General features: G+C 38.5%; 1 protein-coding gene across 6 annotated transcripts in view; it reads right to left on the bottom strand.

Moving 5' to 3' along the window:
- Positions 1 to 12,085, bottom strand: part of chd9 (chromodomain helicase DNA binding protein 9) — a 109,529-nt gene that overhangs the window by 73,390 nt on the left and 24,054 nt on the right. The gene's annotated exons all lie outside the window — the stretch shown is intronic.

Here is a 12,085-nt window from a genome sequence, read left to right as displayed (position 1 = left end):
ATATATATATATATATATATATATATATATATATATATATATATATATATATATAGTAAAAAAGTAGCAACAACAAAGTACATTTGGTCTCCCAGTACTTTAACACTGCAACATTTACTGTGGAAAAAAAAAACAATCAGTTCCTTTTAAACATTGAGATAAACTGCTTTAAACTGTGTGAACTACATAACGAAACAGTTCTCAAGTTTACGAATTATCATTTTGAAACCTTTATCTCGATACCATAGTAAAACTGCCTCCAACATAAGACTTGGTTTTCATTTAAACTCTTTATCCACTGCTAATTTACTTTAAAACTTAATCTTTCACTTCAAATTTTATGTGTATTAAGGATGCTGCAGGAAATTGTTCATAAATAAGATTAAACACAGCAGCATAAGCATGTCTGAACTATTCATTTGGATCAACAAACCTCATGTTTCTCTAGAAGCGCAGAGACATGAAGACAGATTGGAGTGATGCTTGATTTCCATCTAACCAATTAGTGAGGCTGAAAAGCTAAAGTTTGTTTCTGCTTGAGGTCACTGACAGATGGCTGGGCATTCTCCTTTAGGAGCAGAATCTATTTTTTCATTCATCACAGCAAGTCTTCCAGGTTCTATGGCAGCAAACAGCCCCAGACCATCACACTACCTCCACCATTTTTTTTTTATGCTGTTAAATTTACATCAGATTTAATTAGCTCCCAAAAAAATATTTCAGCCTTTATCTTAACAGTCCACAGAATATTTTCTAAAAAGACTTGGGGATGATAAGGGTGTGTTCTGGAAAAACTGAGGCAAGCTTTAACATTATTTTTCTCAGCAGTGGTTTTGGTCTTGAAACTCTGCCATCAAGGCCATTCTTATCCTCTCCATTTGATAGAGGCATGAACTCTGACCTTAACAGGAAAAAGAGAGACCTGCAGTTCTTTAGATGATGCTGTGAGGTCTTTTGTGATCTCTTGGTTGAGTCAGCACTTTGCTCCTAGAGTCATTTCAACCAACAGGGATTTTCTTTTCTCCCTTAATATAAAAAAAAAAACTTCACTTAAAAACTGCATCTTACATTGTTTTGTCTTTGACTAATATTTAAATTATGCTGATGTTCTGAAACACAAGTGTTATAAGGAAGGGTGGAAATACTTTTTCACACCACTATTTGGTAAGCAGTGGGTAACACTTTAAAACCCTGCAACAAAACAATAAAGTAGGCTCACCTGATTGAGAGCTTCTTTATGAAGAGGCTACATTTCAGAGAGATTGGTGGAGATGAAGTGGGGGCAGAAAAGAGGGAAGTGTTGAAAATATGGCTTAACCCTAATCAAAGTCCTCACTGCAGTGTTTCACGGTGATATCCTAACAGCTTTCTTCTTCTGAAACATTGATCACAGCTCATGACACTGTTTTTACAGCATTACTCACTTCTTCTCTAGTAGTGCACCTCCAGATGACTAGACTGAAAGGCTACAGTACTTATTCTTAACAATAAATTAGAAACTGGCAGAGTAGAAATTTTCCTGTTTGCAAAGAAAAGGTGCAGATTAGGTAGGACTATAGAACTAAACTAAAGCCATTCTGTGTGGGCAGATTTCTGCATCTCTGTTCATAGCTTGTTAAAAACAAAAATAAGTCAAAAACACAATATGAATGTATTCTCTTTGATATGTACCACCAGGGGTTGGAGTTAAGGAATTTTACCACTTGCCTTTCACATTTCATTTGCCCAGAAACAATTTTTACTTGCCCAGTATAATGCTTGATAAATATAGTTCCTAATATTCATTTTTGTATATACATCAATGAAACATGTTTGTTTTTTAAATGTTTTTAGTAATTCAGTATTTTCTAAGTTTCCAGGTTCCTGTTATGTATATGCATGCTTCATATAATGAACTCAAGCCTACATTACCGTGTTAACATGCTTTTCAATCCTTCCTGCTCATTCTTTTCAAACTAAACTTTGCTTTAAACTGTTGTGCTTGGAAAAATATAAATTGTAATGTTAAAAATCTAAAAAAAACTTGACAGTTTAAAAACTTAAGATAAATCCCAAGACAGAAGTCAATGTCACAAATGAATAACTTTTATTTTAGAGTTACTGTATGTTTATACAAGGTAATACTATTAATATAATGTGACTTTTCTAGAGAATCATTATACACACGGTAGTTATTTTATACAGGGTTTCCACAGTCTTACATAATTTCAGAATTCCCTGACTTTTAACTGACTCAGGATTAGTTTTCCCTGACAAAATAAATGCAGCCGTCTGTCGTTTTGGTAACTACATCAAAATTACCACTAGGTGGACAAAAATCACGCCATCTGGCCTTTTTCAAATCACGCGAAATTGTGTACAAAACAACAAAAATGGCGCCGGCAACGCTTCTGGGTCGTTTTCATCGAATGTCTGTGATTTTAAAGTAATTTTGAGTGAAACATAATTTTTGCCCGGTGAGCAAATGCAATGAAATTTGTACTCTTCCAACAATAAAAACTACTTGCACCGGGAGATCGGGCGAAGGTTAACATTGAGCCCTGACCACATAATGAATCCTCCCTATACTGCAGTTTGTATTCTTGATTATTGCAAAGGGTGTTTTATTCTTTAAGTGGTAGTACTTGTATGATTAATGTTATTGTTATTAGTTGATGCTTAATAATTTTTAACATTCAGGTTATTAAAAGAATTAGATTTTAAAACTACAGCTGATAAGCTAGCAGCTCCCTGATCTATGAAACACAATCTTCCCAGAAGATCTAATTAATAACCAGCTAATGTTAGTTTACTATACATATGCTTCTCTTTAAAAAATGCAGAGGAAAAATAATTTTAAAATATTCGGCACAATTAGTACCTACACTTCTGGTAGGTCTTTATTAATTTTCTGTATCAAAGTTAAAGCAAGTTTTAATTCATGAAATTTTAGATGTTAGTAAAAAAAAAAAAAGTTTTTGTACTTGTTTTAAAAAACAAAATTGATAATTTTACATTTTTAATATGTACAATATTGTAAGAATATACTCAAACAGAGATGTTTGAGTATATCCAAGTTATCATTATAAGAGCCTAATTTCAGACACTGCAGAAGTAGGTTTTATTTTGCTTTTTCCAGCAGGAGCAGCAGTTCAAAAATGCTGATTATGCACAAATAAATGATTTAGAGGTCTAAAAGAGGATAAATACACCTGGCAAAAAAACCTTGCTGGATCTATTCTAGGATTGCCGATCTGTATATCCATATAGAACCATTCACTGGGAATCCCAAGAGCCAGTTAAACAACTTCTACACCTTCCTAAACAGTACTAGCCCCTAGCTGCAGAAATTCCCCCGGTGGGCACATTCTCTCTGCACAGGAGGAGCTACTGCAGCCTCCTGTGTTCCTGCAGTGGTTGCATCCACACCAGCAGGCCTCCAGTCAGTAGATTTACAATATGCCGTCAGCAGGAGGCATCAACACCCACACGAGTCTGGACAACAGCTGTTTAATAATGCATGCCTGCCCCTAACTGGTCAGGGCATCTTTTACAGGTGGTCCTGACGTATAGATTATAAAAAAGAAGAGGGCGAATTAAATGTTTGGTTTACTGACATATGATCAAAGGTGCTTTAAGTATGAGAGAACTTCTTTTTGGGTGACATTACAAAAACACAAAGTCATATTTCATTGAGTAACACAGGAGCAGAAATGTGGAATAACAGAAGCTAAGAAGGAGACACTGATTGTGGAAATGTCAATATTCATGGATCAAATGATGAAACTCATTAAACACACAGATGGTAAATAAATACAAAGCTATGTCAGAATAGCGCAGCATCTACTCCGTAATCATGGCCAAAATTAGTCATTTTTCTTATTCTGAAAGCTGACATTTAAATAATGATAGTTATTCCAAACAGATCAAGGCTTCATGTCACCTATTTTTGCTATGAAGATTTACTTCTTTTACTATTTAGCACAAATCTTTGTTTATCTAAAAAAAAAAAAAAGGCAAAGTTTATAGTAAAATATGAACAAAAGAGCTTTGATGTTTGGAAAAAAGCATGTTAAGATATGTTATTTAAACAAAAATCGTGTGTCTTGGATGCGCTCACTACCCTGTAGAGGATGGCAGCATAGTGGGAACGTCCTGTTAACTTCGCACTGAAAACTACCCCAAACTTTATTTTTAACCTGCCACTTGCCGACATTTTGCCTTGGTTTGGCTATGCCAAACCCCCGGCCTGCAAAGGAGTGGGACATTTTCAGAACAGCACGCAAAGCAGGTAAGAAATCTTTGAAAGCAACGGCGGAGGAAAGCTGTAGCAAAGACGACAACATGGCGATATCTGAGGTGCTAGCCGAGCTCAAGGCTCTCCGATCTAAACTCAATGGAATAGATGGCCGTCTGAATGAAATGTGCAATTCTATCTCAGCATTAGAGAACAATTTTTCGGACATCAGACAAGACGTCTCCTCCAACAGAAAAAGCATCGATGAGGCCGAGACCCACATATCTGCTACAGAAGACACGCTAAGTCGCATGGAGGCATCATTTGCTGTGGCCATGAAAAGAATTGCACAACTTGAATCAAATACGGGAGATTTGGAGTATCGTGGAAGACATAAAAACATCAGGCTATTTTGTCTTAAGGAAGGCGCAGAGGGCACTCACCCGCTTTTGGACTTTGTGCGGGACATGTTTCCTGTATGGCTCGGACTGGACCCTAGCCAATCCCTCGTACTAGAGAGAGTCCATCGGACTCTGGGTGAAGTACAGCCGAACCAGCACAGAGCCGCCATCATCCGCTTTCTTAAACTCCAAGATAAAGAGCTTGTCCTCCGTTCAGCAAAGAATCGCAACATCACATATGACGAACTCAACATCTACCTCACCCATGACCTGTCAGCTGAAAAGATCCAACAGAGACGCAAGTTGGACAGTGTTAAACAGCTGTTCTTGGAAAATGGGGACTTTCTGCGACTTTCATCCTCATCCGTGCAAGCTCAGAGTACTCCATGAAGAAAAGATTCACCACTTTTCCTCACTGCGAGACGTTGAAGATTTCTACCGCAGCAACGTAGCTGGGGGTTTCCAGGGGGAGGGTTGCCAGGTGGGGGCAAACGCCACTTCAACTGAGGGGTGAGTTGCATTATGACTCAACATCATAGAGACCTGGGAATAGTTGCTAGCGATTTTAACTGTAACATGGATGGAAATTTGGACAAATAATCTCATTTAATATCTAATCCAAATGCATCAAGAGCTCTACAGTTGGCTTGTAGCGATGCAGGTCTGGTTGATGTCTGGAGAGAATTTAACTCAACCCTCAAAGATTACTAATTTTTACTAGGCATAAAACATATTTAAGATTAGATTACTTTCCTTTACCTCAAGACCAACTATCCTCTGTTATCTCCTGTACTATGGGTTCAATCCTTATATCTGATCATTCCCCAGTGTACCTCACATTTGCCTTAGGGCATCAGAAACAACAAACTAAATACTGAAGCCTGTCTAAAATTTAAGCAATGGATAAGTCAGTATAGTCATTTAAATTTGCACTTTCTCGTTACAAATGCCGTAATGTGGGACGCGGCTAAAGCAATCATTAGGGGACATCTTATCTCATACAAAAGTGCTAAGAAAAAGGCTGCCGATGAACGTGCTTCTCAACTTCAAAAAGAACTTATTACCCTTGGCCAGTCCCACAAGCAAGCACCTACAGAGGAAAACTTGAGGAAGCTTAATGCTGTCAAAACTGATCTCAATCTCATTCAAACAGAGCAAGTAAAAAAAAACTTATTTTTAACATAGCAGCGTTTTTATGAATATGGAAATAAGAATAGGAGACTCTTAGCCCACCAGCTCAAAGAAGAACGAACTGATTGTACCATAAAACACATACATCAAGCAACAGGCCAACTAAGGTATGATTTGCAAATTTTACAGTCTTCATTCCTAGATCTTTACAAAAAATTGTACACTTCTGAAAACCCCTCAGAATCAGACATTTAGTAATTTCTAGAGCAACTATCCCTACCCTCACTGTCAAATGAAGATAATGCACATTTATGTTGCCTTGTTACCTCTGAGGAGGTGCTAGAGACCATTACTTCACCACTAGGAAAATCCACAGGATTAGATGGATACCCTGCTGAATTTTACAAAAGATTTTGGCCCGACATTGAGCCCCTTTTTATGTCCATGGTTCAGGACTTTTTTAAGAAAGGACTGCTACCTGGCTATAAAAATGGCTGTAATATCACTGGTACACAAGAAAGACAAAGAAAGTGCTGAAAGTTCCTCATACCATCCAAGTTCTTTACTTACAGTTGGCTTTAAAATTATATCCAACTGATCACGTGAAGACTGGAGAACTTACTACCCATGTTAATTAATCCTGTTCAGTCTGGTTTTATTAAAGCGCGGTATGCTTCAGACAACATCAGGAGACTATTGGACGTCATCGACTACTTTCTCCCTGTCAGGCACTGCTAATCTCATTGGATGCTGAAAAGGCCTTTGACAGGGTAGAGTTGTCCTACCTATTTGCTGTCTTGGAGAAATTTAATTGTCACAAACTGTTCATTAGGTGGATTATGTGTCTTTACAGGGATCCCCAAGCATAAGTGTGTGTCAATGGCTCTTTGAAATATTTGGCCGCTTTAGAGGCCGTCATCAAGGCTGCCCTTCGTCTCCTCTTTTATTTAATTTGGCTATTGAACCACTTGCAGAGGCTATTAGAGCAAATAAAGATATGCATGGCATTGATATTGTTTAAAAAAAGAGAATAGAATTTCTCTTTATGCAGACGATGTGATATTATATTTGTCTAACCCAGAAAAATTAATTCCTGTAGTACTGGACCTAATTAGCAAATTTGAAAAAACCTCAGGTTATAAAATTAACTTAATATAATCCAATGCCTGTCTATTTAACTTAAGATATTTCAATTTAACTTTAAAGAATTTGTCCCTTCACCTGCACAAGGTGGATTTAAGTACCTGGGAATAAATGTCTCTCCTAACCTAAAAAAAACTTATTTCAAATAAACCCCAGCCCCCTACTTAACAAAATTAAAGAGGAATTGGAGTTTTGGACTCTGCTTCCCATCTCTTCTAATGGCCGAATAAATGTTCTTAAAATTAATGTTTTGCCACGACTCACATGAGCAGGAGTTAATATGTTCTTCCTTTTTAAGGACATATTCGCCGTTTTACCGACAGGCTGTATGTTTACACTCACCCACCAGCTTTCTCTCGCGCTTATGTCACAGTCAGTTGCGCTCATTGGTCAGAGCGTTGGCCAATAGCCACAGACAGCGGTTTGATAAAACAACCGGTTGTTCTCATCAACAATCTTCGACGTCTCATTCATCTGGGCCAGACTAAATTACACATTTAATCTTACATTTAATCTGGTTTATCAGGCTAGTAATGAATGACACAATGCAACTGGAGCACCACACTTACCACTTGAAAGGTAAAGGAGATATTTTTTGCTCAAACATTGGGACCCTTGATCATCACGTTTTCCTGTTTTTATTAATGATAACATTGATAATAATGCACTTCACTTATTCTATTGTACTTATGTTTATTATTTTTTGTATTTTTTTTATCTAGATGTTTTTTTTTGTTTGATTAAGTTTCTTTTCCTCGCAACATACGTATACACCCTTAACATTAGTAATCATTTATTTTTTCTCTCTCAGCTTACCTACCTGTTCAGAATGTTTTGTTTGTGTAACAAAATGAAAATCCAATAAATAAATTGGAAAACAAAAAGAAAAAATTGTGGTTCTTAAATAATTAAAAAAGGCTTACCCACTAGTTGCAGCCCTAAAAAAGAATCTATACTTTTTTCTACATGACATTGAAAATCACAAACAGACAACCTATGCAAATTGTCCTCTGATTGCAGGAATGACTAGCCGCTATTCTGGGACCCCAGCTAACAACCAGCCATGACCATTTTACTCAAATTTTACGCACAATACAGACTCCTGCGACAGTCGATCGGTGTTGAACCTTGGCTGCTCATCACATCTGCAGCTGACCATTCCGCTCTCTGGAAACCCTAATTAGTCACATTCACTGTGGGGGCAGTAAAGAGTGGGTCGCTCTCCCCTGATGCCCTGCCTGTTCAGCAAACACGCCATCAGCAGGCTCTTCACACATCGGTGCACATGAATAGCACAGTCAGCCTGTAAGCATCAACACAGGCCTGGATGTTGACACAGGCAGGGAGGAGGCTCCTGTGTATGGCTCTGCTTCAAGGCCCCATTTCAATCAAGGACCTCTGCAGATGAGTTCATGAGCAGTAAGGATGAGTGCCGGTAAAGGCAGACCATAAGTTTTGTTGTCACCTGCTGGGGAAAAGTCAGGGTACTCTAAACACCGGTTGTGTTTTGGCTCAGGGCCACAGATCTGGTTTCAGAAGCAGTGGGACGTGACGAATCTGCAGTCAGGAAGTGGACCTTGTTTCAGACATCAGAAATTAGTCACTCAAGCTGGTCCACTAACCTTATAGTCACATATACGATTACTACACAAATAACGTCAGAGCAGAACTAGAAAAGATGAGAAAAGATGAACATACTAACAAGAAATGCTTCTGTGCTGAAAGAAAGAAGCTTTGAAAAAGGATTTTATCATCTATGGGAGCATTTCAAAATAAAATGTACCACGCGAATACATTTGATTTAAAAAAAAGGGGAAACCTGTAACACATAGATCCATTACACACAGAAGGATATATTACACGTGTTTGATTTAATGATTTTGGTTCCCAGCCCAATGTTCAGTTTCTTAGATACACAGAATATTGTATAAAACGAATAAAATGAGAACTCTAAACATGGACTGTTATGTTGGATTTATCTTCTGTCCTACAAAGTTAAGGGAAAGGCTGATTGACTTTTTATTTTCCAGCTGACAAATATTGACAGGATGCACAAGGATGATAAGCAGCAGTAGGTGACTGCCAAAAAGCTCTTTAGAGTGCTATATGAAATCATATAAATGGACAATTGAGCCGTAGGACAAAGACCCATAAGACACCACAGCAAAGGAAACGGGAGCGCAACTGGAGATGCAGTGTTTCCAAATCCAGATGCATCTACGACATGGACTACAACTGCCACGTCCCTTTTGTTAAACCCCTCCTGAACCACCGTCTGAAGGGAAATGCCCGGGCAATGTTGAGCCTAAAACTTGGGTCTTCAAACCTGGTCTTTTACTTGCCTCAACACAGCCAACTTATATAAAGTGAGCAGAGACATTTCAAATTTGCAGGAACATGGATCATAAGGACCCGGCTAGTCATATTTCACAGTCATATTTTTAGTTGTTCCACACTTTTTTGTTAAGTATATAATTCCACATGTGTTAATTCCTAGTTTTTATGCCTTCAGTGTGAATCTTAAATTTTCACAGTCATGAACATAAAGACAACTCTTTGAATGAGAAGATGTGTCCAAACTTTTGGTCTGTACTGTAGATCAGATCTTCTTAAGGTCTAAAATCTAAAGGTCTACAAAAAAATAAATAAACTCCTCAGTGACTATAGACTAGTTGCCTTGACATCCCATGAAGGGTCCATCATGAAGGTCCCAGAGAGACTTCCATTTGTCCTTTTTAGCAAGCAACCATGATATCAGGGACCCCAATAGTTTCCTTATTGCCATACATATGCTTCAACAAACCCACTGTGATTTAGACAAGGCAGACAGTACTGCAGGCATCATGTTCTTTGATTGCTACATAACATTTAACACAATTCAGCCTGACTAACTTTGAAAGAAACTCCAGGTGAAGTTTGTGACCACAGTTTATGAGTCTGAAGAGTCGGCTTTCTAATCCGGTAGTCAGCAGCACAGAAGCACAAGGGAAATTACTGTCACCTTTCTTTTTACTTTGTACACCACTGACTGGCTGAGCAATTAATTGAATTTCCAATATTATCGTAATTTCGCAAAACAAAATTGAAATCTCTGAGCTTCTCAATTTTGTTCACATTACATTCAACAGGAGAAAGACATTACATTTCTCACTGCGACCCCTTAGGTGGCAGTAATACATTTAAGGTGGGTTTGCTGCCACACAGAGAGGTAGAGAGAGTTGCAGCTATTATGTAGATCCATGCACACAAGGATTACAGTAAAGTCCTGCAACAACCGACTCTGGACAAACAAGTTTCAAGGGAACAAATAAAATGACACCCTGAAATGAAATATCTACAACCTTGTGGTAAGTGCTAAGGAACATCCAAATAAAATCACAATCTTAATATTGCTTAAAAATGATGGGATTTTGGATATTTAGATGAATAAGTCGAGACTAAACTGTGAAGCTGCAGTAGTAACAGAACAAACTGTACTTTCTAAGGAAGCTTAGGGCCCCTCAGTGTTTGCAGCAGGATGCTGCGTATCTTCTATCAGTATGTGGAGGAGAGTGTGATCTCCTCTTTCATCATCTGCTGAGGTAGCAGCATCAGAACAAATTACTTCAAGAAGCTCTACAAGCTAATAAAGAAGGCCGGCTCTGTTTTAGGACCTCCTCAGGAACCTCTGAAGATTATTTCACAAAGAAGCATTCTTCATGAAATGAACATTGTGGACAACACTGAGCATCCTTTTCACAAGATTTTTAAACAACAACAGCGTCTTCAGTCAGAGGCTTCTCCAGATCAACTGTAAGATAGACTGCTAGAGACCCTTCAGGCCTACAGCTATAGAAATATACAACAACGCTTTGAGAAAAACCTTACAGCAGAGTTACATTTCATTTCTCTTTAGGATCAATTAAGTATTTCTGAACTGAATTGAACTGAATAAAGGTCAGCTGATCTGAAACTTCGAAAACCTCACTTGGCGAGTCACAAGTGTAACAGAGTAGGGCTGACCTCTGCCCCCCTGCTGCATCTATCCTTTCACACAACATATGAAGGAGCTAGAAAGTTGCATCAAAACCAGCTTTAAGGGTTATGTGGAAGGGAACCTATTGATGCAATAATTGATTCAAAAGAAGCACCGACAAAGTATGGTTGCTAAAGTAAAGTCCTAAAGAGCTACAGTACCATCCTGTAACTTCTCTAACACACTTGAATGTAAAGGATCAGTCCCCTCGTTTAGGTCAGTGGAATCATGGCGGCGAGCCACTCATTGGATTCAGGGGGGTTAAAATGGGTTGCATCAAAAAGTTGCAGGATAGCAGCTTGAAGACTGGACTTGAGCACCCCTGCTTTACAGTATACCAATATAAAAATATCTTTTTCAGAAAAGAACAATTGCTCCTAAGTTCACTAAAAGTACATTTGAAGTTTTCATCAACTTTAAACGACAAATATGAAAATGTAGAGAAATGGATACTTAAAATATATCAGTGTGTGTCAAAAATCGATATAATTTATTTAACTTCTGGGCTTGAATATCTCAAACATATATATAGTAATTTTTCAAGATGCACATTTCTCTTTTACCTTTGACTTTAGCATTAGTTGGAAAACATATTTTTAAATGCAGGTGATCAAATGAAGGGTCAAAAGTTGCAACTATTTGAGTTTGTAAGGGAAAGATGGAATGCCTTGCTCATGTGCTGCTGGTCATGTGTCACTCATTGGCCAGGAAGCTGCATGGATGCTGCTGAGTTACCAGCCAACTGAGGTCCAAGAACCGCCTGAAGCCTGTTACAGCCGGCTAATGCATTCTCTCCACCTCCCCCTCCACTTGTATTCACTCTCTCTCTCTCTCTCTCATGCTCTTCCTCTCAGTCTCTTTCCCATCTTCTTTCCTAAGCTCTCTCTTCCTTTTCCATGAGCTGCTGCCCTCTCCATCTCCAAACCAACCCCCCCCTCCCCCGCGTCTCTCAAGTGCTAACCACTCTCCTACAGCAAGCTAGTTTTTTTTCTACCGCTTGCTCTCACACGTGCACACCACTCGCACGCGGAGAAACACACAAAACTGTGACAGCAACCACAACAGTGTGCAACCACCCCCACACTCCAGTGAGGCTGTGAGCAAGTGCCTCTGGCTTGCCCTGACCCACATCTTGATATAGCCCTAAGTATGCTTACAGCTAAGTCCTGAAGACACTCC

The sequence above is a fragment of the Cyprinodon tularosa genome, unplaced genomic scaffold (assembly GCF_016077235.1).
Source record: "Cyprinodon tularosa strain WSP-4 unplaced genomic scaffold, ASM1607723v1 ctg50, whole genome shotgun sequence".
NCBI lineage: Eukaryota > Metazoa > Chordata > Actinopteri > Cyprinodontiformes > Cyprinodontidae > Cyprinodon > Cyprinodon tularosa.
Note: the sequence above shows the minus strand (reverse complement) of the source record. Positions and strands in the feature narration are given on the sequence as shown.